The sequence below is a fragment of the Choloepus didactylus genome, chromosome 8 (assembly GCF_015220235.1).
Source record: "Choloepus didactylus isolate mChoDid1 chromosome 8, mChoDid1.pri, whole genome shotgun sequence".
NCBI classification, from domain to species: Eukaryota; Metazoa; Chordata; class Mammalia; order Pilosa; family Megalonychidae; genus Choloepus; species Choloepus didactylus.
Window position 1 is genome coordinate 21,318,323 of NC_051314.1, and position 25,610 is coordinate 21,343,932.

The 25,610-nt window shown below is 45.7% G+C and overlaps 1 protein-coding gene across 1 annotated transcript in view; it reads right to left on the reverse strand.

Moving 5' to 3' along the window:
* Window positions 1-25,610, reverse strand: part of BTBD11 (BTB domain containing 11) — a 333,233-nt gene that overhangs the window by 49,553 nt on the left and 258,070 nt on the right. The window lies entirely within an intron of this gene.

Below are 25,610 nucleotides of genomic sequence, written 5' to 3' on the forward strand. Positions count from 1 at the left end.
AGCAGATTCAAGAAGGTGATGAAAGTCTACTTGTAAAGGATGTTATTTCTGTCTCATGATAAATCCACCAAGCAGTTAATTATTAAATCACCAAGCTTTTATGAAGCACCTGTTTCTACCAAGCTCTGTGGAGGTGCTCTAGACACAAAGGTAAACATGTCCCTGTCCCTGCCCCAGGGAGGAGACGCAGGCAATGGTTGTTATAATTCACTCTGGCAGTGCCATCAGAGACATGCATTATTACTGAACAAAGCCATGGTGGGAGTCTAAGGAATGGCACCAAACAGAGCCTGGGCAATCCAGTAAGGCTTCCTGGAGGAGTGACCCCCGAGTTCTGTCTTAAATTAGGTGTAGGAAATAGTAGAAGAGAGGACAGAAGAACTTTGGGCAGGGACTGTATGAGCAAAAGTATAGCGATTAATGGCAGGTGATGAGAGAGTAATGGTGGATGTTTTAGAGTTTCTGGGGCATTAACTTCTAAGCAAAAAGTGCCAGAAGCTCCGAGTGGCCAGGTAGGCAGGGGCAGGATAACAGAGGGCCCTTGTCTTTACCCTTAAGGCCCCAGAGTTTATCTAAAAAGCTGCTGAAGGCTTTGCAAAAGCAGGGGAGATGGCTGGAGGATCACTCTAGGAGAAAGAGTGAGGGATGGGTCTAGAAGCCAACCCCTGAGGCAGGAGGTGTGTCAGTGCCTGGCACACGTAGGTGTTAAAGGAGCCAGCTGAATGGGCAGGAGCAGCCACTGCTGGCTGGCGTGTAGACAGACAAGGGGCTGAGTGAAGGCAGTGGGTGCTGGAATGGATCAGAGGGCGTGGCTGCTCTGTCTTCTGGGTGTGCAGGCAGCCATTTCTCAAGTTATGGCCCTTGCCCTGGGGCTGGTGAATCGCACCTGTCAGCTGGAGTCAGGCTACTGAAGAAAGGAGCCAGGTGCTCAGAGTTCCTGGTTCCAGTCCTGCCTCTACCTAGCCTACTTGGTGGCAGAAGGAAGAGCTAAGTTTGTGAGGGCACCACCTTCTTTTTTGATCCTTGTAGGAAATGAGAGAGGCGATTGCTCTGGAATGTTTATGGCACAAGGCCCTTGTGCATCAGTGAAGCTGGGGTCTGGGGGAGAGCTCCTGAGGGATGGACCATGAAGACAGCCTCAGGAAGCGGCTGTGATGGGGGTGGATTTGGGCTGCCATTGGGTTCTTCATATATCATTCATCTCTTCTTGGCAGAGGAGCCTTGGGCTGACAGCCATCCTACAGTTGAACTAGAGGAAGGGGATGCAAGGTCTCTACGTACTAGACACTAGGAGTTTGCTTCCAGCTGCCAGGGGTTGCTGATGTGGTGCAGATCGACTTCAGGGAAAACATGCCCGAGGCTGGGAGGACAGATGCAGTGCAGTCTGCACAGACACCTTGGAGACAGCAGGTCTCCAAGGGGCCTAACTGAATGATGGCCCTAGGAGGAATGATGAAAGGTATTTAGGGACCCACAGTTGATCAGGGCACTGGACTCCAGGGCTAAGACCTCTTTATGGCAGGTGGGGAAGTCAAGGCCATCCCAACACCATTGGCAGACTCCAGGGAAGACAGAGTGATGGGGAGGACTTCCAGCCTCCTTTGGACCATGACATCAGCATCTAATTAACGGACTTCCGCAGAATGGCACTGTGCTACAAGGCTTCTTGGCTCCACTCACGTGGTTTTGGACTAATCGGGTCTCTTAAGGCTACGGCTGCCAGATATAGCAAATAAAAATACAGGACACCCAGACTAATACAGACTTCAGATAAATAACAAATAATCTTTTCGTTTATTGCACATACTTATTCTAAAAGTTATTTGTTATTTATCTGAAATTCAAATTTAACTGGGCATCCTGTTTTTCATCTGGGGGAGGCACAGCCACCTACTGGAAGCCCAGCAAGAACATAGGGATAGACCATACATCCTTCCAAATTGTAGGCTGGATCTTTCTCCAGGGGAAGACAAGTGAGACCCCTTGGTATGGTGGCAGGCTTCCTCTAAGGAACCAGTGGCCTCTAAAAAATGGTTAAGGAAGAAGTTTTAGGGAAAATGAACAGGCCAAGGGAAGTGAGTCAGAAGAAGGCGGCAAGGTTCTGGGCTAAATTACAGAGGCTTCCAGCACGTGTCAGACTCAAGAGTCTGGAGCTTGGCTGGGTGGAGGGTGGTACAGATCTATGGGAGGGATCAGATTTGATTCCTTGGAAGGAAACCTTTGTCCTATTAGACTGTTATCCAGTCCTGGAGAGGTTACTTTGTGAAACTAAGATGCCCTTTCTTGGGAGCAAAGATGCTGTGAACTGTTACCATCACTGAGAAACATTCATTGCAATTTCCTCCTTTCTGTCCGTGACGAAGTCCCTTCTGATATCCTCAATGCTTGGTTAACTCTCACTCAAATAAGCATTTTTATTTTCTGCTGTCAAGCTAAATTCCACGTGATGGGTAAATGTAACTGAGCACCTACTGTGCGCTGGCATCACATTAGCGTGACACAGGGAGGGAGACACAGGCCCCGTCGTCATGGAGCTCACAGACTAGTAAACTGCTAATTCCAAGAGCACCAGGAGAAGGGTTTACCAGCTACAGAGGTCCTTGATTTTAATTAGAAAGTGAAACTAAAAGAAAATTACTGGCGCTAAGATGACAGTAATAATTGTTACAGGAAGCCAACGTTTATTGAATACTTACTATTGGAATCTAAGCAACCCTCACGGCATGCCCACGAGGTAGGTGCTCTCGGGAGCCCCACTCCAGAGACAATGAACAGAGGTGAAGGGAATCTGCCCATGTCACGGAGCTAGCAAGTGGCGGGCCGGGGTTCAACCCAGGGGATCTGCTGTCCCAGCCTGGCCCCTCTCAGTGCCCCCATCTCATGCGGGCACGCCCACATGTACAGCTGCCTGTGGACTGTATCTCCTGGGTGTCATTCAGACCCTCAAATTTAACATGTCCCCAGTGGAACTTTTGTGACCACGTCTAACCCCATCTCCAGCCTTGTCCCGCACTTATCCCACCTCTGGGAATTGCACTGCCAACCATGAGCTCAAGCCAGAACCTTCTCTCATGTCTCCAGCCAATCCATCAGCTATTGATTTTGCCACCCAAAGCCCAAATCCACCCACTTCTTTCCACCTCCACTGCCCCTGGTCCCAAAGCCAGCTTCTCTTGCCTGCATTATAGCAGAAGCTTCCTAACTCGTTGTCCTGCGTTCACTCTTCTCCTCAGCCCAAGTAGATTCTTAGGCGAGGTAAGAGTGAGCCTAAAACATACACCAGAGCATGCTGTGCCTCTGCTTAAAACCTTTCAGTGCCTCCCTTTCTTTTTAGCTCCCCACCCCATCTGGAGGGCTCTGCTGGCACCGGGCCCTGCCGCCCTCTCCCTCCTCCTTCACTCTCCACCAGCAACTTCATCGGGCCAAGGTCTTTCCTGCCTTGAGGGTGGCCGCTCCCTCTCCCTGGAATGCCTGTTCCCTGGCTCTGGGCAGGGCCGGCTCCTTCTCACCCTCAAGAGTCAGCTTGAACATCAGGTCCAAAGAGTCTTCCCTGACCAGTCCATTCGGAAGGAGGACACGGCGCTCTCCGTTCTAGACCTGCTCCATTTTCAGGCCAAGTTCATCCATCTCCTTGTGAGCATCCTCGGCAGTTTGCGACTATTTTGTTTATTCTGTTTACCTTTTTAAAAGCTTGTTTTTGCCACGGAATGTTTTGAAATTTGTCTCTGGGGACAGGACCTCATCTAACTTGTTCTCCGTTGTACCCCCAATGATGCCTGATGCACAAAGTGCTAACTGACCAGTGAGACATAGAAGACCACCATTCATTCTTTAGAACGGGTCCCAAGAAGAGTCTGATTATTAAGAAGCCCTTGGTTATACAAAAGAAGTAATGGTTTTGGTTACTGAATTTTACCAGCTTAGTCTGGCTAGCAAACATTTTCCATCAAGGTCTGTGGAAATATGACTTTCTGTTCAGCCCAGTTTATTAGAAAATTTAACTCTGCAAACAACCTTTTTTTGGAACATTCCTGTAAATACACGGCTTGGAGCTCCATCTACTCTTTCTGGCAAGTCTCCGAAGGATCCCTGCTGCTGGAGATGGACACATTCCCCTGAGGCCTGGACAAATAAGCCCTCCTAAGGGCCTGAATTTTTAGGTGCAAATCTATTAAGCCAGTTGCCTGCGATCTCACCAGAAGACGATCAACTTTGTGGTTTTCCCTTCGAGTGGCTTTTCAACGGTGCCATAAAAACATCTTGATCAATTTAGGGAAGAGGTCAGCTTCCATGGTGGCCAACTTCTCTGCTTTCTTAGGTGCCTGGGCCCCAAGAAACTGGCTCAATAGCTTTGGTCACATCTAGGATGTGACTTCAGAAAGAGGTTTTTTGGGAAGTCTGCAGGCCTGAGGACAGCAAATGTGTTGCCTCTTCTCCCTTGGGAGGTAGGCAGCGTTGCAGGGCAAAGTTGATGCATTCTGCTGATTTCTTGATGTATTCCGAATGACAAGGTTCTGGACATATTTTATTCACTTATTATTTTTTTTTAATTTTCTGTAGTAACATCTATGTAATATAAAATTTCCCATCTTAACAGTTTTAAGTGTACAGTTCAGTGGCATTAATTACATTCCAATGTTGTGCTACCATCACCACCATCCATTATCAAGATTTTCCCGTGACCCCAAACAGAAACTCTGTACCCTTTCAGTGGTAACCCCCATCCCCCCTCCCTCTGGTTCCTGGTAACCTCTAATCTACTTTCTGTCTCTATGAATTTGCTTATTCTAGATATTTCGTAAAAGTGGAATTATATAATATTTGTCCTCGTGTGCCTGACTTATTTCACTCAGCCTGTGTTCAAGGATCACCGATGCAGTAGCATGTCCAAGAAATTATGAACTCACTCTCCTCACTAGCTGGGTTCTAATCCCAGCTTTTAGCAGCTGTGGGATCCCAGGCCAGTTAGTTATCCTCTTTGTTGTTCAGTTTTCTCATCTGTAAGATGAGCTTCATAATAATACCTTCCTCGTAGGCTTTCGATTGTGGATTAAATGATAACCCACGTGCATGCTTAGAAGAGGCCCTGGCACACAGTTCTCACATCACAGTCACTATTCGGCATTGCAAAGCCAGGTGCAGACTCTTTGGAAATAATATTCTATGTTTGGAAGAAGCAAAGAGAGGGACACAGAGACTAAACATTATAGTCAGAGTGCTTTGGAAAGTCTCAAATTAGCATATCTAACAAAGCGACCAGGTAAGGCAGCCCTTTCCCCAATGGGGAAACCCTGGGCCCCAGCAAGCCTGCCCTGTCCAGCATGGTTCTGCAAGTGAATCACAAGTGGTGACAGGCTGAGGAAGGGAGGAAATGGGAGTCAGCTCGTGAGGAAAGCAGTTTCAGGAAACAGGAAACGGTGGATTCTCTTCTGGTGCTGCAGGCCTACCCCGGCCTGGCCCTTCCAGCCCCTCTTTTCTCCCTTGACCTCTAGGACCAATCCGGGTTCCCTGAGCGTCTGTGTCCAGTGTAACTCTGGAAAACAAACACAGCCGTGAGGGAAGCTGGGATAGCCTGCTAATTAAAGATGTGGGGCTCAAGAGGTCAGACTGCCCACGTTTATCTCTCGGCTCTGCCCTCACTAAATGAGTAACCCTCAATAGGCTGTTTATAGTTTCATTTAACTCATATGTAAAATGGGGACACCAACATGACAACACAGTTTATTTATCCAACAAGTCCTTGCACAGCACTTACTACGTATCGGGCATTTAAGTATTTATACAAAATTATGTTACAAAAACAAATTGTTTAATTCTCACAATAACCCTACAAGGAAGGCATTATTATTATTACCCCATTTTACAGATAAGAAAAGTGGTGGCACAGAGAGGTTGGTTAACTTGCTCATTGTCACACAGCAAAGTAGGAGTCAGCATTTGAGCCCAGGCAGTCTGGCTTCAGAGTCTGTCCCACTAACCATTCTGCTATCCTGCCACTCATAAGTACAGGTTTTGGGTGTTGTGAGGATTAACTAAGTTAAAGCAAGTAAAGTGTTTTCAAGAGTTCCTGGCCCATAGTAAATGCTCAATCAACATTATCAGCTGCTGCTATGATGATGAGTTTTTTCTGCCATGTTCCTTTGCCTATACTGGGGGGCAGCAGAGCCCTATGGTTAAGGTGTTGGCTCCAGGTTCAGGCTTCTTGGGTTCAAATCCAAGCTCTGCTGCTTACTTGTGTGCCTTTGAGCATGTCATCTCTCTGAGCCTCAGTTTCCCCATCTGGATGATGGCACTAATAGCAGACCAACCTTTGAGGGCTGCCGTGAGGACTAAATGAGATAATACATGTCAAAGCACTCAGCAGAGAGTCTGGCAGGAGGCAAACACTTTGGAAGTGCCACTGTTCACCGCCTCCTCTTGGCACCTGCGTGCTCTGGGCTATCTAACTGGGAGCGCCTGGCTCTGCTTCCGAGCACCCTCCATCCCAGATCCTCATGGCCAGGTCCCGCTGGAACCCCCGCCTCCCACCATCATGGAGTGCCAGCTTGCGGACATGTGCCTCTTCTCTAGCCTGGGCCTCCCCTTATCACACCTGCAGGGGGTCCGCGTCCCCAGCTCCCACCCAGGTCCCCATGGGCCACCCATGGTATGGCCCAGTTCTTAGCGATGGGCTGGCTACTGTGGTTTGGAAGCACTGGCTTCCAAAGGGATCCCTCACACCAGGGGGAGACTCGAATCTGTACCCCAAAGGTCCAAATAGCACCCCCCAACCATAACCTTCCTCATCGTTCCCCAGTGAAAAAACAGCCACCCTTTATCGCATGCCTCTTATGTGCCAGGCACTGTGCTAAATGTGCATTTCCCTCCACCTCAATGATCCTCTCGCCTCACTCGCATCCTTTGACGGAGTCGGTGGTGATGATGATGATGTCCATGATTCCCATTTCGCTGGCAAGGAAGCTGAGGCTCAGGTCTGAGTGTCCGACACCAAAGCCTGTGCTCCACAGAGGCAGCAGGGGCCTGGTGCCTATGAACAGGTTCCGAATCAGTTCTGCTTCTTACTTGCTACAGGCCCTTGGGCAAGTAACTTAACCTCCCTACGCCTCGGTTTCCCCTTCTGTAAAATAGCAGTGACAACAAGAGCACTTGTGGCCTGTCTCTATGGTGAGAATTAAAGGAAACAATACTTCTGAACCACTCAGCACTGCATACGATGATGGTAATTGCCCAGAACACAGAGTGGATAGTCATTACTATTATTTGTGATAAGAACACCTCTTTCCAGGAATTTAAACAGACCATCTGGAAGTCCCCACCCCACCCCCCAATCTCAAACCACATTACACCCCCCAACTCCCTCCAAGGCCCTTTTCCAGCTGTTCTGGAGTCCAGCCCACTCTGAGCCCGGCCTTCCCTGTGGCCTCTGGTTTGCTGGGCCTCATGACAGCTGTAGATTTTCCTCTCCCTTTCCATGTGGTTCTGCTCTTGTTCATTTGGGTCTCACTACCAGACTGGCAGCCTGGGACAGAGCAACTTGGGAGGCCCGTCTCTGGGAGGTGGCAGCCAGGGGCCAGGCTGCAGGGCCGTGCTAGGGGAAAGCAGGCTTTGCCCTGCTAGCAGGGAAGATGCCTCCGGCTCACTGTTGCAGACACCAACCAAGGGGTCTGACAGTCGAGAGAATGAAAACAAGTGAAGCAGCCCCACCCTGCTCCCTAGGCACTCACGACCCCGTTGACAAGGTGGCTCCTTAAGGCCAGCGGTTAGGTCAGCTGTCTTGGAACAAAGCAAAGATGACAACAATAATTCAAGAAATAGTAAACATTTACAAACTGTTTCCCTAACACAGTAGAGTTAATATAATAATGATGATGATGGTAACTAACATGAATAGATGACTTTCCATGTGCTACGCATTTCACTCAGAATAGTTACCTGGTCCTCAAAATAACCCCACAAACTTGGTACTGTTATTCTTCTTTTACAGATAAAAAATGATGCACAGAGAGGTTATCTAATTGCCGAAAGGTCACTTAGCTCATATGGGGTGGAGCTGGCATTCAACCCAGGCCATCTGACTCTTGTACCTATACTCACATCTCACTTAAACCCTTCCAGGAACCCCAAAAGGCAGATTTTAGTATCCCCATTTTATAGACAAGGAAACAGAGGTTTGCAGAGCTTAAGTATCTTGCCCCAAAGTCACTCTGCCCCTTGAACCTCCCTTTCAACCCAGACCTGTCTTGTTCCAAAGTCCAGGCTTAGGTAAGGCTTGTGTTTGTGTGTGCGTTCCCACACTCTGTCCGGGTCCAATTCCAGAGACTTCAGCATTCCTGAATATCTCCTGTGTGCCACACACTGGGGACAGAGACCAATAAGACGGGATTTCTGCCCTGGAGAAGCTGAGTCTATAGGAAGTGACACGATTCATTCATTCACACATGCATGTTCATGGAGCACCATGGCAGTGGGCTGGGTACTGGGGTACAGCAGCAAATGAGTCTGCCGTGGGCCCCGCCCTCGTGAGGCTGCCATGGAGATGGATGTCAAACAAGCTGTTTGGTTATAATTGAAAATGAAGGTGCCTAGGGGAGAAAAACAAGAGTACAACACTAACTCAAAATAGTAATTAAGGATCAAATCGCCAGCCTTTCATATTTCTCTGTGGGCATAATGGAGAGATTTACAATATCCTTGAGTTGACAATAGTGCTGATTTCGTTTATCGGGCACTCAGCAGGGAAGTGCTGATGCTGAAGCGCACGCCGACATGGCATGCTTCCTTGCTGTACAACCTTGCTTGGGCCAGGGTACCCCATTTCTCTCTATGCTTCCACCTCAACTATAAAATAGGAGAATAGCACGTAAGTGTTAAGATTTGTGCACGGATTAAGTGAGATCGTGCCTATGAATCTGTTCTTGTTAGGCTGGGGTGCTATTTGAATATGGACATGCACCTAGAGAATGTGGGATGTGTGATGCTGACATAGATTATGAATTTCTGCATGACCTATATCAGTCATGTGAAACGCAGGAGAAACATTACAGGCAGCCAACATCCCCACCACCTCTGCAGGAACCCTGGAGAACCTCGCTGTGAAACACCAGCTAAGTCAGAGAGGGCACACATGTTTCATCTTGTGCTTCACCTCTGATGCACTGGTGTGGCTGACTGGGAAATGGTGTTGAGATGGATTCTGAGGGCAGGTCTAGACTCCACCAGGAAAGAGGGACACCAAAGGGCCCTACAGAACAGTTCTGAAAGTTCTAGCGGGGCAGGAACAGGCCGAGGATAAGAACTCAGTTGAATGTGGTTTTAAGTTGTGATGGTACCACCCATTGGCTGTGTGATCTTGGATAAATCACATTTCCTCTGATGGCCTTCATTTCCTTAGCTGTCGAATGGGGGTGCTAGGCTACTTGAGCTCTCGGGTGTCCCCAAGCCTGGGCTTTCTCTGAGTTTATCATGTGTTTTCTGGTGCTCACTGCCTTTTGCATTCTTTACTATGCAATAACTTTTGTGCCATATTCCATCTTGACCTTTCAGTCTTTCTGATTTTGCTCTTTTTCAAGCAAACACTGATTACTGTGGCCAAAAGGCTCACCTGGGAAAGAAGTGTGCGGCAGTGATTGGTAACTGTCCTAGTTTGCTAATGCTGCAGAATGCAAAACACCAGAGATGGATAGGCTTTTATAAAACGGGGGTTTATTTCACTACACAGTTACAGTCTTAAGGCCACAAAAAGTCCAAGGTAACACCTCAACAATCGGGTACCTTCACCGGAGGATGGCCAATGGCATCCGGAAAACCTCTGCTAGCTAGGAAGGCAGCTGGCGTCTGCTACAAAGCTCCGGCCTCAAAACGGCTTTCTCCCAGGACATTCCTCTCTAGCAAGCTTGCTCCTCTTCAAAACATCACTCCCAGCTGTACTCCCTTTCCTCTTTGAGTCAGCTCATTTATATAGCTCCACCAATCAAGGCCCACCCCGAATGGGTGGGGCCAAGCCTCCATGGGAACATCTCATCAAAATTATCACCGACAGCTGGGTGGGGCACACTCCAAGCAAATCCAACCAGCACCAAAACGTCTGCCCCACACAAGATCACAAAGATAATGGCATTTGGGGGACACAATACATTCAAACCGGCACAGTAACCATCCCCAGTATCCATGATCTACTTCGTCCTTATAGTAACAAAAAATTCTATGGCTTCACTTGAGTTTTGGCTCGGCACATGGCTCTGTTGGGGCTGGAACAGCCACCTGACTAAGTTCTCACCAGCAAAAGGTAAGCAGAAGTGATGCAGGTTACTGTGTCCAGTGGTGTGCTGAAGCCAGCTCCTTCTGACTTGTGAGAGCCAACCGTGGGCATCTCTTCCTTACTCTGCATTCAGTGACTTCACATTGGTAGTTTGAAATAAGCCATGGTGGGAGTATTTATACTATGGAAATAGGCAAACAGTACAAGTCACGGCTCCTGCCATCCTCCACGGACATCTACCAGCACACCATTTTCTGTGTAACTTGCTTAAAAGGAAGCTCCTAAGTCTGGGCTTCCCTTCTTTCTCCTCCCCCAGGTGATCAGCAGACTTGCCAATGTCATAACTCTGACCATGCTGTTTAATGCTGCTACTAAAGTACAGAAAATTAATGCTGCTACTAAAGTACAGAAAAGGACCAGCTCATTAAACCTGCTTTGGATAAGGTAACTCAAGTGTGGTTCCATATCCTCCTCCCTGCTGTTCTGTTCTGCCTTTGTGAGAAATTCCAAGGGGCCTGGAACACATATCCTCCTTAGAAGTAAGTGCCAAATTAGTAGTGAAACCCACTGTCTTTGTCTCCCACAAATGCAGAAATTCTGGATCTGTTCAAATACGTGAAAAAAGATTTATCTCAAAAGCAAGGCTGCAAACACCCAGGAGAATGAATCTAGTGGCTCACGTCTGTAAGTATTGTTATGTTATTCTGAATAGAAAATAATGTTCTCTTGCTTTGGTCTCATACCCTGTGGCTCATTTTTCAAATGTCAAAAATTAAGCATACCCCAAGAGATAAGGAGTCAGTCCTCACTTTGGGAAGCCTGAATGCCTCCTTTTGGTATTGCCCTCCAGAGTCCTTTTCTCCTTGAATTGTTGGATAAAGGCTACAGATAAAGACTACATCTCCCAGATTCCTTTGCAGCTAGGTATGATCACATGACTACATGCTGGCCAATAGGAAGTGAGGAGAAGTTATATATAAAAACTCGGGGACATTCCCTGCTCTTCCCTTTTCCCTTTCCCTCTTGCTACATGCAGGTCTGGTGGGTGGGGTCATGCAGAGGAAGTATCCTTCAAGGAATGGCAGAGCAACAAGAAGGAAGAAGCCTGGGTCCCTGACCTCATGGGGCTGCTGTAACAGGCCAGGGATACTTGTGCTATTATATAAGGGAGAATTTTAAGCAAAATACACACAAGTATTTTGTGTGTCTGCTGCAGCTAATGAACATATAGCTTAATTAATACATTCCACAGATGGCTTTATATTTAAACCAGTCTCACAAAGCACACAGCAAGAGCTAAGTATATGCTAACTTTTGTGCTAGGTGCTACAGATTCAAAGGGAAAGCACACAAACACCCCCCTACCCTCATCCCCACCCCACCAAGGAATTCTAGAAAAACTGATGATCTTCACTTTAACAGTGTTTACCAATAAACTAATTCCTAGAGTCCAAGACAAAGTATTAGTGTTATAAACCCAAAATGAATTCTCAATAACACCAACCCCATATGATGTTCTATGATAGGGGTCAGCAAATTTCTTCTGTAAATAGCTAGGCAGTAAATATCTTAGACTTTGCAGACTATATGGTCTCTGTTGCAACTACTCAACTCTGCCATAGCAGAAGGCAGCCACAGACAATATAACCAAATGGCCGTGACCGTGTTCCAATAAAATCTTATTTATACAAACAGGTGGCAGGCAGCTGCAGTTTGCTGACCCTTGCTCTAAGATAAAAGATTTAAATATGATAACCTCCTCTTTGAGATGTACAAGAAACATAAGCATGTTAAAAATGCTGAGAAATTAAAAAGAAAACAAGAGCCCAGCTCTGCTCAAGATGGCGGAGTAAGACCCTTCAGGGCTCCATCCCTCCCACAGAAGCTTTGAACAATCAGCAAGAATGGGTAGAAACATCTTTCTTAAAGCTACAGAAAACAGTTAAAGGTCTGCAGTAACAGGATGAGTGCTGAATCAAGACAAAAGCTGCTTAAAAGCAGTAGGATCTTGTGGGGGCCTGGATGGCCCCTTCCCTACCTCTTAACAACTCAGCGCAGAGCCGTGTTCATAGTGAAGATCCCTGGTCTTGGTTTAGAAGAAGCAGAGGAGCCTTCATGCACATACCAGGAGCAGGTATGTCTGGCCCAATCTGTCTGGTGGTAGCCTGAGGGGCTCACTGTCCCAGAACTTGCTCTGGGTATAGAAGGCAGCTCATGGAGCTCTCCTATAGAATGCTGGGAAAGAGCAGTCAAGTGGCTGTCAGAGGCAAGGGGCTGATGGCAGGACATATAGCGCAGTGTCTGAGAGACCTGAGGAAACTGTTTCCTAAGGAAGAGGGGATACAGTAACCATGTAAACAGAGGAATTCCTAGGACCATGTTTTAGTTTGCTAATGCTGCCGAAATGCAAAACACCAGAGATGGACTGGCTTTTATAAAAGGGGGTTTATTTGGTTACTCAGAGTCTTAAGGCCATAAAGTGTCCAAGGTAACACATCAACAATCGGGTACCTTCACTGGAGGATGGCCAATGGCGTCCAGAAAACCTCTGTTAGCTGGGAAGGCACGTGACTGACGTCTGCTCCAAAGTTCTGGTTTCAAAATTGCTTTCTCCCAGGATGTTCCTCTCTAGGCTGCAGTTCCTCAAAAATGTCACTCTTAGTTGCACTTGGGGTATTTGTCCTCTCTTAGCGTCTCCAGAGCAAGAGTCTACTTTCAATGGCCGTCTTCAAAATGTCTCTCATCTGCAGCTCCTGTGCTTTCTTCAAAGTGTCCTTTTGGCTATAGCAGCTTGCTCCTTCTGTCTGATCTTATGTCGTGCTCCAGTAATTTAATTCAGACCCACCCTGAATGGGTGGGCCAACACCTCCATGGAAATTATCCAATCAGAATCATCACTCACAGTTGGGTGGGGCACATCTCCATGGAAACACTCAGAGAATTACAATTTACTTAACACTGATAGGTCTGCCCACACAAGATTACATTGAAGATAATGGTGTTTGGGGAGACATAATACATTCAAACTGGCACAGACCACATGCACACACCCAAGACATGATGCAGGAAAAGACACCCATGCAGAAAGGATCAGGGTGGCCCCTACTCTTTGGCTTCGAGTTATTTTCATAGAGCCTGTTGTATGAATAAGCTCTGAAGGAGAGCACCCGCACAGGTCAATCTGCAAAGACTGGTGTGCCAGTTTGTATATATTATGTCCCCCAGAAAAAGCCATATTCTTTGATGCAATCTTGTGGGGGCAGACGTACTAGTGTTGATTAGATTGGAGTTCTTTGAGTGTCTCCATGGAGATGTGACTCAATCAACTGTGAGCGAAACGTTTGATTGGATAATTTCCATGGAGGTGTTATCCCACCCATTCAGGGTTGGTGTTAATTGGATCACTGGAGTCATATAACGGAATTCACAGACAGAGGGACTCAGAGGAACTGAGAGTAACACTTTGAAGAGCAGCTGCAGCTAAGAGAGGACAAAACACCCCAAGAGCAACATTTTGGAGAACGCCATTTTGAAATGCCACCTGGGAGCAAGCAGATGCCAGCCACGTGCCTTCTGAGCTAACAGCAGTTTTCCGGACACCAATGGCCTTTCTCCAGTGAAGGTACCCGATTGTTGATGCATTACCCTGAACACTTTATGGTCTTGAGACTGTAACTTTGTAACCAAATAAACCCCCTTTATAAAAGTCAATCCATTTCTGGTATTTTGCATTCTGGCAGCATTAGCAAACCGGAACAACTGGGAAAGGGGTTTTCTTTTTTCCCTCCTTCCTTTTTTTTTTTTTTTTTTGTTAGCTCCTGGCATTCAAGGAAAGCTCTGTCGTAACACTAGGCTGGATACAAGCTTAAGAAACAGATACCTCAGAGTCTAAATTCCATTGATAACATATTAAAATATCAAAATGTCCAGATTTCAATGAAGATTACAAAACATACAAAGAAACAGAAAATGATGGCCCAGGCAAAGGAGAAAATTTAAGCATTAAAAACCATCAATGACACTAATGCAAAGTGTTAATAATGGGAGGGTGGTATATGGGAACTCTGTATTTTCTGCGTGATTTTTCTATAACCTACAACTTCTCTCATAATAATAAAAAATCTACGTTATTAGGCAAAAAATAAAATAAAATAAAAGGAAACCATCAGTGAGGAGGACCAGGGACATAACAGACAAAGACAAGAAAAAAGGTTCTAAAAATGCTCAAAGAGCTAAAGAAAACGTGGACAAAGAACTCAAGGAAATCAGGAAAATAACAGATGCATACAAAGAGAATATCAATATAGACATGAAAATTATGGACAGGAACCAAAAAGAGCGGATGATGACCACAGTAACAGAAACTAAAATTTCCCTAGAAGGGTTCAACAGCAGATTGGAGCTGGCAGAAGAAAGACTCAATGAACCTGGATGTAAGACAAGTGAAATCATCCAATCTGAGGAGCAGGAAGAGGGAAGAATGAAGAAAAGTGAACAGAACCTGAGGAACCTCTGGGACACCATCAACCATACCAATATATGCATTGTGGGAGTCCCAGAAGGAGAAGGAAGAGAGAAAAGGGCAAAGAGGATACTCAAAGAAATAATGACTGAAAACTTCTAAATTTAATGAAAGACATGAATATACACATCCAAGATGCTCAACAATGTTATGTGTATGTGATAATGAATGTTAACCAGGATAAACCCAAATAGACCCATGCCACATCATATCAGACTGTCAAACGCCAAAAATAGAATTCTCAAAAATATAAGAAACAATGTGTCACCTACAAGGAATCCTCAATAAGATTAACTTCCAATTTCTCATCAGAAACCATGAAAGCAGAAGACAGTGGGAGGCCATATTCAAAGTGCTGAAAGCAAAAAAACTACCAACGAAGAATTTTATATGTAGCAAAACTGTCTTTCAAAAATGAGGAAGAGATTATAAATTCTCAGATAAACAAAAGCTGAGGGAGTTCATCAGCATTAGATCAGTCCTACAAGAAATGCTGAAGTGAGTTCTGCAGGCTGAAAGGAAAGGACAATAGACGATAGAAGCCACATGATATATAGACCTCTGGTGAGGGTAACAATGCGGGTGAGTATAAATGCCAATATTCTTGTATTTTAGGTTTGTAACTTTACTTTTTACTTCCTACCAAATCTAAAAGGTAAATACATAAAATGAAATGATATATCAGTGGTTTGGGACCCATAATGTATAAACATGTAATCTGTGACAAGAATTACCAAAAGGTGGGGGTACAGAAGGGTATAGGAACATAGCTGGTGTATACTATTGAAGTTATGTTGGTATCAAAGCAAATGAGATTGTTATAGATTTAGGATGTTAAATTTAAGCTCCCTGGTAACTACAATCAGAGAATATAATATGCAAGCTCATAGAGACAGAAAGTTGAATACAGGTTGCCAGGGGTGGGGGGGCAGGGGGAGTGAAGAGTTAATGCAACATAGGTGTAGGGTTTCTGTTTGGGGAGATGGGAAAGTTTAGTAATGGAAGGTGGTGAGGACACCACAGCATCGTGAATGTGGTTGGGCCCACTGAAGGTTATGCTTGGGAGTTGGTTGAGATGAGAAAGTTGACATGTATGTTCCCACAATTAAAAAGAAGAAAGAACTAAAGAGACAGTAACAGTTTAAGCCAATTCATCACCCTGGAAGGGAATTAACAAGAGGAGGAGAGAAAGATCAAAAGGACATCATTGGGATATATGAGAAAATTGGAAAACAGACTGTAAGCTTTATATCAATGCTAAATTTCTTGAGCTTGATAACAGTACTTAAGGTGGATATGTAAGTGAATATCCTTGTTCTTAGGAAATGTACAGGCAGTATTAAGTGTTCTAGGAACATGATGTATACAATCTATACTCAAATGTTCAGAAAACGGATTGATAAATAGACAGACAGATAGATGTATAGATAGATAGATGGACAGACAGAGAGATGGAAGGGTAGAAAGAATGATAAAGCTTATGTGGCAAAACTGTGGATCTGGGGGCATCAGGATACTCAAGAGTTCTCTGTATGGCATTTGTATTATTTTTGTAACTGCCCTGGAAGTTTGAAGTATTTAAAAATAAAAAGTTTAAAAAACAAAACAAAAGCAAAACTATTTAATTTAAACCAGTTTCCCAAATTTGTTTAACAAGTTAGTACTTTTTTATGATGCTTACTAATATCCCAAATTTTGAATGTGCTGCTGCAAACACTGGCTAAGTAGATAATTTTTCTCCTTAATGGATTAGTTTAGGCAAACATAAAATATAGAAAGTACCATAATGACCACCTGTATGCTCACCTCCCAACCCAGCTGAAGAAGCTGGAAAAAGAAAGCATTACAGCTACAAAGCCCCTGACGACCCTTCCTGGTCCCACTAACCTTTTCCAGCCTTCTGACCTTACCTTCTACCTGAATTTGCCATTACCATCCCTATGCATCCTTCGTGTGTTTTTACTACTTATATGCATTTTTAAATAATTTATAGATGGTTTTGCATGTTTGAAAACATTACATAAATGTTAGGAGACTGCACAAATAATTCTTTAACTTGCTTTTTTTGAACAATATTACGTTTTGGGTTTAGCCATGCAGTAAGTAACATGTAAGTCTAGTTCATTTATTTTCATTTGCCACTTAATATTCCATCGACCAAACATACCATCATCTATTTTTCTATTCTCCTGTAACTAGACTTTTAACTCATTTCCTTCATTTTATTTATTTTTTTTGCTACTACAAAGACTGAGTCAGTGACATCCTTGTACATGTCTCATTTCCATATGGGAAAGTTTCTCTGGGGAATAATTTACCCTGTAGGGGATGGTTTGTGTTTTCAAGTTTACTTGAAAGAGGATTCACAGTCTCCTCCAGTGGTGTTTGAGTTCTTAGCATTCTACATCTTTGCCCAAATCTGATATTACCAGACTTTAAATTTGTTGCCAATCTGATGGGTATGGAACGCATACTTGGGGGTGTTTTTGAATTGCATTTCCAACATTACTAGTGAGTTCGAGCAACTTTTCATGTATTAATTGGCCATTTGTTGGAATATTTCTGTGCTAAGTCTTTGCAGGGACTTTTTGGCATTGGACGATGCTGACAATGCTAGATTGAAATGAGAGGTGAGATGCATCAGCAATCCCAAGAGGAGCTAAGGTTGGAAGGTGAGTCTATTGAGGTGAACCTGTGGGCCTGGTTCAAAAGTTACTTTCACATTTTCCAATTTCGACTCTTTGATTGGAGCTCCCTATTCCAGAAGCAAGAAAATGGGCTTGAACCAGGCAGACCTGGTTCAAATCCCAGACGGGTCCTGTTCTACGTGTGACCAGGGGCAGGTTTCCTCACCTCTGGGAGCCCTGCTTCCCTCAGGTGTGAAGAGGGAGTAAAGCCCCCTCCTATGGTTGGGGGAGGGCCGAACGGCACGTCTGGCTCACACAGGCTCTGAGGGTTTCCCCTCTGTCACATTGCAGCGATACAGGAGAGGGTGTACACTGAAGCTCCTCATTTCCTTCACCCTCCACATGCCTCAGTTTCCCCACAGATAAAAGGGTCACTACCATTTGCACGTCTAACGTCTGACCACAGAATTAAATAATTTTCAGAGCTAGAGATTTGAGGATCATCCTGTCTGGTGGTTCTTAGCCTTTTTAAAGGGTGATTTAAGAATCTGGTGAAAGATAAGGACGCTGGAAAAATGGCACAGGCACTGGATGTTATGAGGCCTACACGCTTCCTGAAGGATGGGATCTGCTCCTTCCTTGTTATCCAAAGCACTTTTTTTTCATGGTTTTGTGCTTGAGGGACTGTAGTTAAGTCCTTGTTGCCTGAATAACTGCTAAGATAGGATAACATTCCCATGTAACTAACATTATAAACTAGAGTTTGGGAGATTTGCTGGCATAAGAGTAAACAAGTGCCTTGGGCAGAAATTTAACAGATACAAGAGTGGGCAAAAAAAAAAAAAAAAAGAAAAAAAATCCCCCAGAAAGCCAAATCCCATATGGCAAATGACATACCCTCAAACTGCCAGCCTGGATCCAAAGCCCCAGTTTGGAAGTGAGCCCCCAACGCCATTTAACATGTTCTCTGTGTTGATGTAAGCACCAAATGTGTTTCTGTTTTGCTTTGAGCACTTTGGAAGCTCTGAACAAATTCCAAGTGTTGGCAAACTGTCTGCCGCCTGCAATCTGGTTTCCTCCCAGCAGGCTGTTGAAACGGCTGTTGTAAAGGGCACTGATGACTTCCTCAGTGCCAGACCCAACAGCCCCCTTTCAGTCGCCTCTTCCCTGACAGTGTTGCAACCCTGGATTCTGGGGACCCCTCTCTGGCTCAAAGAGCATCCTTGCTGCCTGCTGCCTCACTTCCTTCGGGCTCTTTTTTGTCCTCTGACCACTCTTCCTTCATCTCCCGGATGACTCCCCTCCATCAGTCCCTGCCCCTGGGCAATCTCATACACATCCTTGACCTCAATTGCCACCTGTTTGCCGGAGTCCTCCCAGAGACCTCGCTTCTGAGTTCTGCATCTGAATTCTCATCCGCCCATCAGTGGCTCCACAATGAACCCTTTTCACATTTGAATTAGTCCAGAGGAAGCAAGTATCCACCTTAGTCTGTTCACTGACTGCAACTCCAACACAGTTAGTGACATTAGCCCTTTTCATCATTCATTCATTCATTTACCCATTCATTCAACAAATATTTATTGAGCCCCCACTATGTGCCAGGCTCTGTGCTAAGCCTGAGCCCCCACTATGTGCCAGGCTCTGTGCTAAGCCTCTCATGATCAAGGTAACTGATTTCTGCTCCAGCCCTAAAGAGAGAAGGAAGTCAATTTTGTGAGATAAAAGCACATGTTGCGACCCTTTCAAACGGAATATTCTATGCTCCTTAGCTAGCCTCTCCCCTAACCTCTGCCCACTTGGGATAAGACTCAGCCAATCAGGAGTCACATTTGCTTTCCACACGTCCACCTTCCCTTCTGCCATCTCTTCCTCCCACCTACGGTTGCAAATGCAGCTGGTGATGGCTGCTCTTCCACTTTGGACAGGGTTCAGGACGCCAGCCAATGATGGCCTTCAAAATCTCACACTTCAGAGAATATATAAAATCAGAGTCATGAAGAGAAACTGTGGAGTCACTGGAGTGGGGACTGTGGCCTCCCAAGCCAGTCGGCCCTGGCTGGTTTCCTTTCTGGATGTTTCAGCAGGGACGGATGACCCTGCACCCTGGGGTGACTGACTCACCTGCAGTGGCAGACAGCTGGAGACAAGCCAGACCTTGGCCTGGGCTACAAACCACACCCCAATTTCATCCTACACGTCTCTTTGAGGTATTTATTTCCCCTGTCTCAGAGGAAGTTGAGGCTATTATTTTTGGTAACTTGGAGGAACTGGCATTCTTGGTCTGGAGGGGAGGAAATAAGGATAATAGCTAATATTTAATGTGCATTAAATTATTATCATTACTGTAATACAGATATTGTGCTGAATGGTTTAAATACATTATTTCATTTAATCCTCCCCACAACCTTATCAAGTAGGAATATTATTGTCCTCATCTTACAGACACAGAAACCGAGGCCCAGAGAGGTGAAGTAACTTGCCTCAGGTCACACAGAGAGTAAGTGGTCAAGTCTGGATTTGAACCCAGAACTCCAAGAAGACTTAATTCCCTGGCAACCTTGCACCAATGGGGAAGCTCAAAAAGGACTCTCCCATTTGGATGGACAATCAACTGGGACGGCATCTCACACTCAACATTGAAAAAAAATGAACCCAGTCTTCCCTCCCCTGCATTGTCCTCGTCCTGTATGTTAATAGTATCCCTTGTCTTACCCATTCCCAAGCTGGAAACCTCAGTCATCTCTTAACATAAAAATTTGGGGGGCAGCAGGGAGAACAGGTAACAACATGCACATACTACAAAATTCCACTGCCGGGACAGGCACAGCAAATACATGAGTACATATTTCACACAAGAAGTGACACCTTACACATTACTCTGTATGGTCTTTTTCCAGTGATAACACCCCAGGGCCACTTTAAATACTTCTGACTCCCTCACCCGCCACATTCATCACCAAGACCTGCTGCTTCTGTCGTCTTGTTTCTCTCGAGTCCTTCCCCATCGCTTCATCCTCGCTGCCACTGCCTCAGTTCGGCTGTCACCGCTTCATCCTCGCTGCCACTGCCTCAGTTCGGCCGTCACCACCTGGCGTCTGGATTACCACCACAGCTTCCTGACCCCAGACCCCCCACCCCTGCTCCCAACCCTGCCCTCCTCAGCCTCTCTTTCTAAAATGCTAATCTGTTGTCGTTCCCCTGCTTAAGAATCTGTGATGCATTTTGAGCTTTCAATTAATTTGAAAATAATCTGATGTCAAGGTTTGTGTTTTGCCTGGATCATAGCAGGTAGCCTCATCCTTCAACTATTGTAAAAGAAACATTTGCAGATAATCAAAGGTAATATATATGATTTTAGCAGGAAAAATCAGAAGCAGTTTGTAAGAATACTCTTTTTTGTTTGAAGAATGTTTATATTCAAATGTCTTCTGATTAAAGGAAATTATTTTTCTGATTAAAAAAAAAAAAAAAAAAAAAGGATTCCGTGATGGCTTCTACCTCCTGCAGGGGTCAGAGTTCCTGGGTGCGGTGCAAAAAGCCTTTCACGGGCTGAATTCAGCTCTGTATCCGAAGCCTGGAACCGAGCCTGGCCCACAACAGGTGCTCAGGACAGTGTTTGTGGAAACCTCCGCTCTCTCAGCTTGAATTCCTTGTGTTCCCACCCCGAGGCCTTTGCATATGTGGCTCTCTCTGCGTGGACTTATTTCCAGTGCCCTTTCCCCTTCCCCCTCTCTTCACCTTCCCCATCTGATACATTTCTGTGTGTTCTTCAGGATCTGGATCCAATGGTATCTGCAGGGAAGACCTTTCTAGCTCTGCCGGACCTCTGTTGAAGCATTCACCACATTCTTCTGTGACCACTTGTGGACCCTCTGCCCTGCCCCCAGCACAGAACGTGGTGGGTCACCCACGCAGCAGGTGCTCTGCATGTGTCTGCTGAGTGCCAAGCTGTCACGCTAGCTCGGCTCCTTGAGCAGGCTCTGTCCGTGGCCTGTCCCTGACACTGTTAGGGGAGGATGACTGAGCCCCAAAGCACCTCTCCTGGGACACAATAGTGGGAAAAAAAAAAAAAAAAAAAAAAAAGGGAGAAGTCAGTGTCCTTGTTTTCCAGGAGTTGCTAATGCAACGACATCATGTGGAGGAGGCAGTGGCTCCAATTGGGTCACGGTGGGGCCCTTGGCATGGAGTTGAGTGACTGCCAGAGGTGAAGAAGGGGCTGGCATTCTGTCACTGCACTTGCACGCCAGCCCAGCCGGAGAGTCCGTGGGGAGCTGCAGGATGTGTCCCGAGTTGGGGAAGGACAAGGACACTCAAGGGGAGAGGAGAGCAGCAGGTCCCAACTGTGAGAGGCTGTGGGAACTTCCAAACACTGACCCAGGTGTTCGACCCCTGAGGGTGGCCTTCTGGGGATGAAGATGAGGGGCCCTGAGGTCTGAATTCAAGGGTGGATGTGGCAGTCACAGAGGGAAATGATGTGGATGTAGCTCCACGTCCCCACCTACCCCCACTCTGTTTTCTCCATGAGCCCCTCGCAGAGGCACCAACTACTCCTTTAATAAAAGCAGGTGCATGTCACTGCCCCTTCCTTTATAAGGTCTTGAGATGCTCTCTGCACATCCAATCGATTGGTCCCTCCTTCCTCATTTCTCTACCCCAACACCCTGTTCTACTTTCTTTATAGTACTCATACTCTATTGAATCACCTTGCTCATTTGTTCACTATTGTTTATTTTCTGAGTCTCTCCAAGAGCATATATGACATGAGGACCCCATCTGCTTTGGAGACAGCCCGCTCTGAGCCCTGCATAAAGCCTAGTCCCATGCAGATTGAGAGAAGGAACTGATAGAGAACATTTTGTCTTCTGCACCAAGAGCTGGAATTCCCTTTATCCAAACGCTCCTCTTCTCTAAGGGCCATGGGTGCCCTTGGGACCAGGGCCCCCAGCTCCAGCCATGTGGTTGTCTGTCCCCCTGTGCGAGTTGGCTGCCACGACATGGTGTGGCCTTTCTGGGCGGTGGCTGGATCTTGCCTGACTTAGTATCCCTGTATGTGTTTGATAAAGGAATGTGAATTTCCAACTCTCACTGTAAGGCTGCGTACGGGGCACTGGCATTTAAGGACAAGTGTGCTGCAGCACAGTCTTCACTTGGAACCCAGTTTGGCACACAATAGACAAATAACAAAACCTGTGAGGCACAAAGGGCTCCCAGGAGACGTGGGAAGGGTTGCAAACTGCAGATCAAACACAGTGCAATTTATTAAATTCATACCTGACCACCTACAGAGGTTCACCCAACCTCCAAAGTAGTTGCCATCCCCATTTTTACAGAGGATGAACCAGGCCCTGCGACATGGGCAAAGTGACTTGCCCAAGGTCATCTGCTAGAAAGCAGCAGATGTAGATGAGCGCCTCTAGTGTGGGGTCTGGCACTTAGTAGGTGCTCAATAATGAAAACGAAGGAAAAATAGTAATGACCCAAGTCTCCTATATTTTAATTATTTTAATCCTCTCTGCACCCTCCCATCCCTGAACGTTTCCATTCTAGGACAGCTGATAATCTGGTTTGATGCTAAGATATACTTGAAAAAAGATTAACCGTTTTTCTGGAACAAGCTCATGGTTCTAACCAAAAGCCCCAAGTCCTGTTGGTAGGTATCATTTATCAGCTAAGGGAGGCCTTGAGAAAACCACTTACTACCTTCCTTACCTTCACTCCAGGGCAGAAGTGCTGTCTCTCAGCAAACATGGGGACAAAACAGTATTTACTCTCTTTGTATTTCTGACGTGTTCCCTCCTTCTCTGCTACAGCCCCGACTCCTTGCCACCACCACCCAAAGGACCAGAAAAACAAAGGGGGAGGGGGTTGAATTCACCAGGTTTAGATAATCTGATACTTTAATTAAAGAAGAATAAACGGGTCACCCCTGTCAGCTTCTGCAGTTGCAGTGAATGGCGTTCCTTTTTGAAGAAACCCGATCACCATGGTGAGGCTTTACTGTAGCTGAATAAAGACAAAAGCAGACCTCGGGCTGCGTTTGACCAAGGTTACTGTGAAAGTCAGTGGCAGGGCTAGCATCAGATCTGGGAATCCTTGACTCAGGTTCCTCTGTCCCGGCTGGCATCCAGGCTGCCTCCCACCAGGAAACCACGGCCAGCTGGTAGGTAATTATATGTGCTAATGGCCACTGACACTCCAGCCTCCAAACCCACATCTCAGGTTCCTACATTTGATAGAACGCCAAACTCTCTGCACCTTTCCAGGGCTGTTTATTTAGAAAAAGGAGCCTTAGCTCTGACCTACCCAGAACTAGGAGCCCACCTGGCAACTTTTAAGATGGATACCTGGGAAGGCAAAGAGACAAGGAGACTGAATTTTTATCTCCACTTGCCAAGTTCTCCATTCTAGACTTGCTCTGCCTTACAGAAGCCCTGTGTCCTTGGACAAGTTCTATAACCTCACTGAGCCTCAGTCTTCTTTACTGTAAAATGGGATAATAAAGTTTGCCTTGACCAGTCATTGGGGACAGCTCTAAACGCCATGACATCTGTTAGCACAAGATGCAGATAAGTGCTCAATGTCTAATTTTTGGATGTCTGAATGAACACAATTTCTTTGAGCCTATTACCTGCAAAATAGCAACAGTAATGCCTGCTTCATGTCACATTAAACGAGATGGGAAAGACACATGCATATATGTATGTACGTATCTAATGTCGACAGGACTGAAAAATAGGTATCCTTCTTAAAAAGATGGGTTCATTTTTTTATGTAATTGAACTTAGTTTATCATGGAACTTGCAAGTATTACACTTAGAAAAGCTAATGGGATACCATATTTCTCTTGGAAAATGTTTTCCAACCTTAATGAAAATTTATCTCCAATAATCAGTTAGTACGATTTTTTTTTTACACACAGATCATCGATCTGGAAAATTTCTAATCTTCCAGGAGACAAATGAGCCTAGAATGGAGAGATAAATGACTAAGGATAGCCTAGAGATGCACATGGAACTGACTTCCTTTGTTTGCGGTTATAAATGCATGAGTTTTGACTCAATGGGACATCACCACTCACATCCCAAATACCAGAGCTGAGGCCTCAAGCTGGCTGGATGTTGAAATTGAAATGCTAAGTTTCCTCTCTGGTCTCTAGACCATGTAGTAAAAGCTCCGTGTTGGAGGAAGGGCACAGAGATGGACAATGGCCCTCCATCCATGTCTGGACTATTGGATAGTGTGATAAGGAACAGAAATACAGAAGAGGGTTATCAGCCACCTCCGAGAGTGCTCAGTCTAGGTCTACGGGGAGAGGAAGGAGTCGAAAAATTACACGTGGTTCTATTTGTGGGTATCTGGGTTTGCTATCTGGTTCCTGATTGCCACTTAATATCTGTGAGATGTTGGGAGCATTACCTAATCTCACCGGGCCTTGATTTCCTCTCATGTAAAATGGGATCACTCTATCCTGGGTAATGACCATGTTTGTTTTGAGGCTCACCTGAGAAAGAGTTAAAAGCCCTTAAAATTATAAAGCAGTATCTAGGTGAGCCACCATTATTATTCCTGGCATAGTAGAGGCTTGGGGCAATGCTAGCTACTAACAACCACTTCTCGGCCACTTGCTTCCTTTCAGGCAGCCTAAGTACTGCATATTCAGGACCCTGCTTTGTGTTCACACCAACCTCTAAGAGGGGCTGCTATTATTATCTCAATGTCAGAGATAGGGAAACTAAGATCTAGAGAGGTTAACTATCTTGCCCAAGGTTGCACAGCTAATTAACCATGGGGGTGGGATTTGAACCACAGAGTCTCTGGAGCTCAGGCTCCTAACCTTTAGGCTGTGGGGTCTCCAGAAAGCATGACGAACAAGAAATACTTCATCGGCAACAATTAAGGAAGCATCGTAGTGTCCCCACCGCTCAGCAGCCCCCAGGATTGCTGCAGCAAGGAGAGCTCGAGCTCTGGTGAGAGCTGGGGCCACGAGCAGAGGTGGTGGGAGTAAGCCTGTGAGTAGACGCCACATGCCCCAAAACCAGGAAGTAGGAGAGTCTGGTAGGTAGAGGATGGGCTTAGGAGTGTGAGTCACACCTATAAGCTTCCTAATCTGTAAAATAGGAAGATTCTACTAACCATACAAGGTTGCTGCAGGGATTAAAGGAGACAAGTAATGAATGCAGATCTCTTACTGCAATTGGCA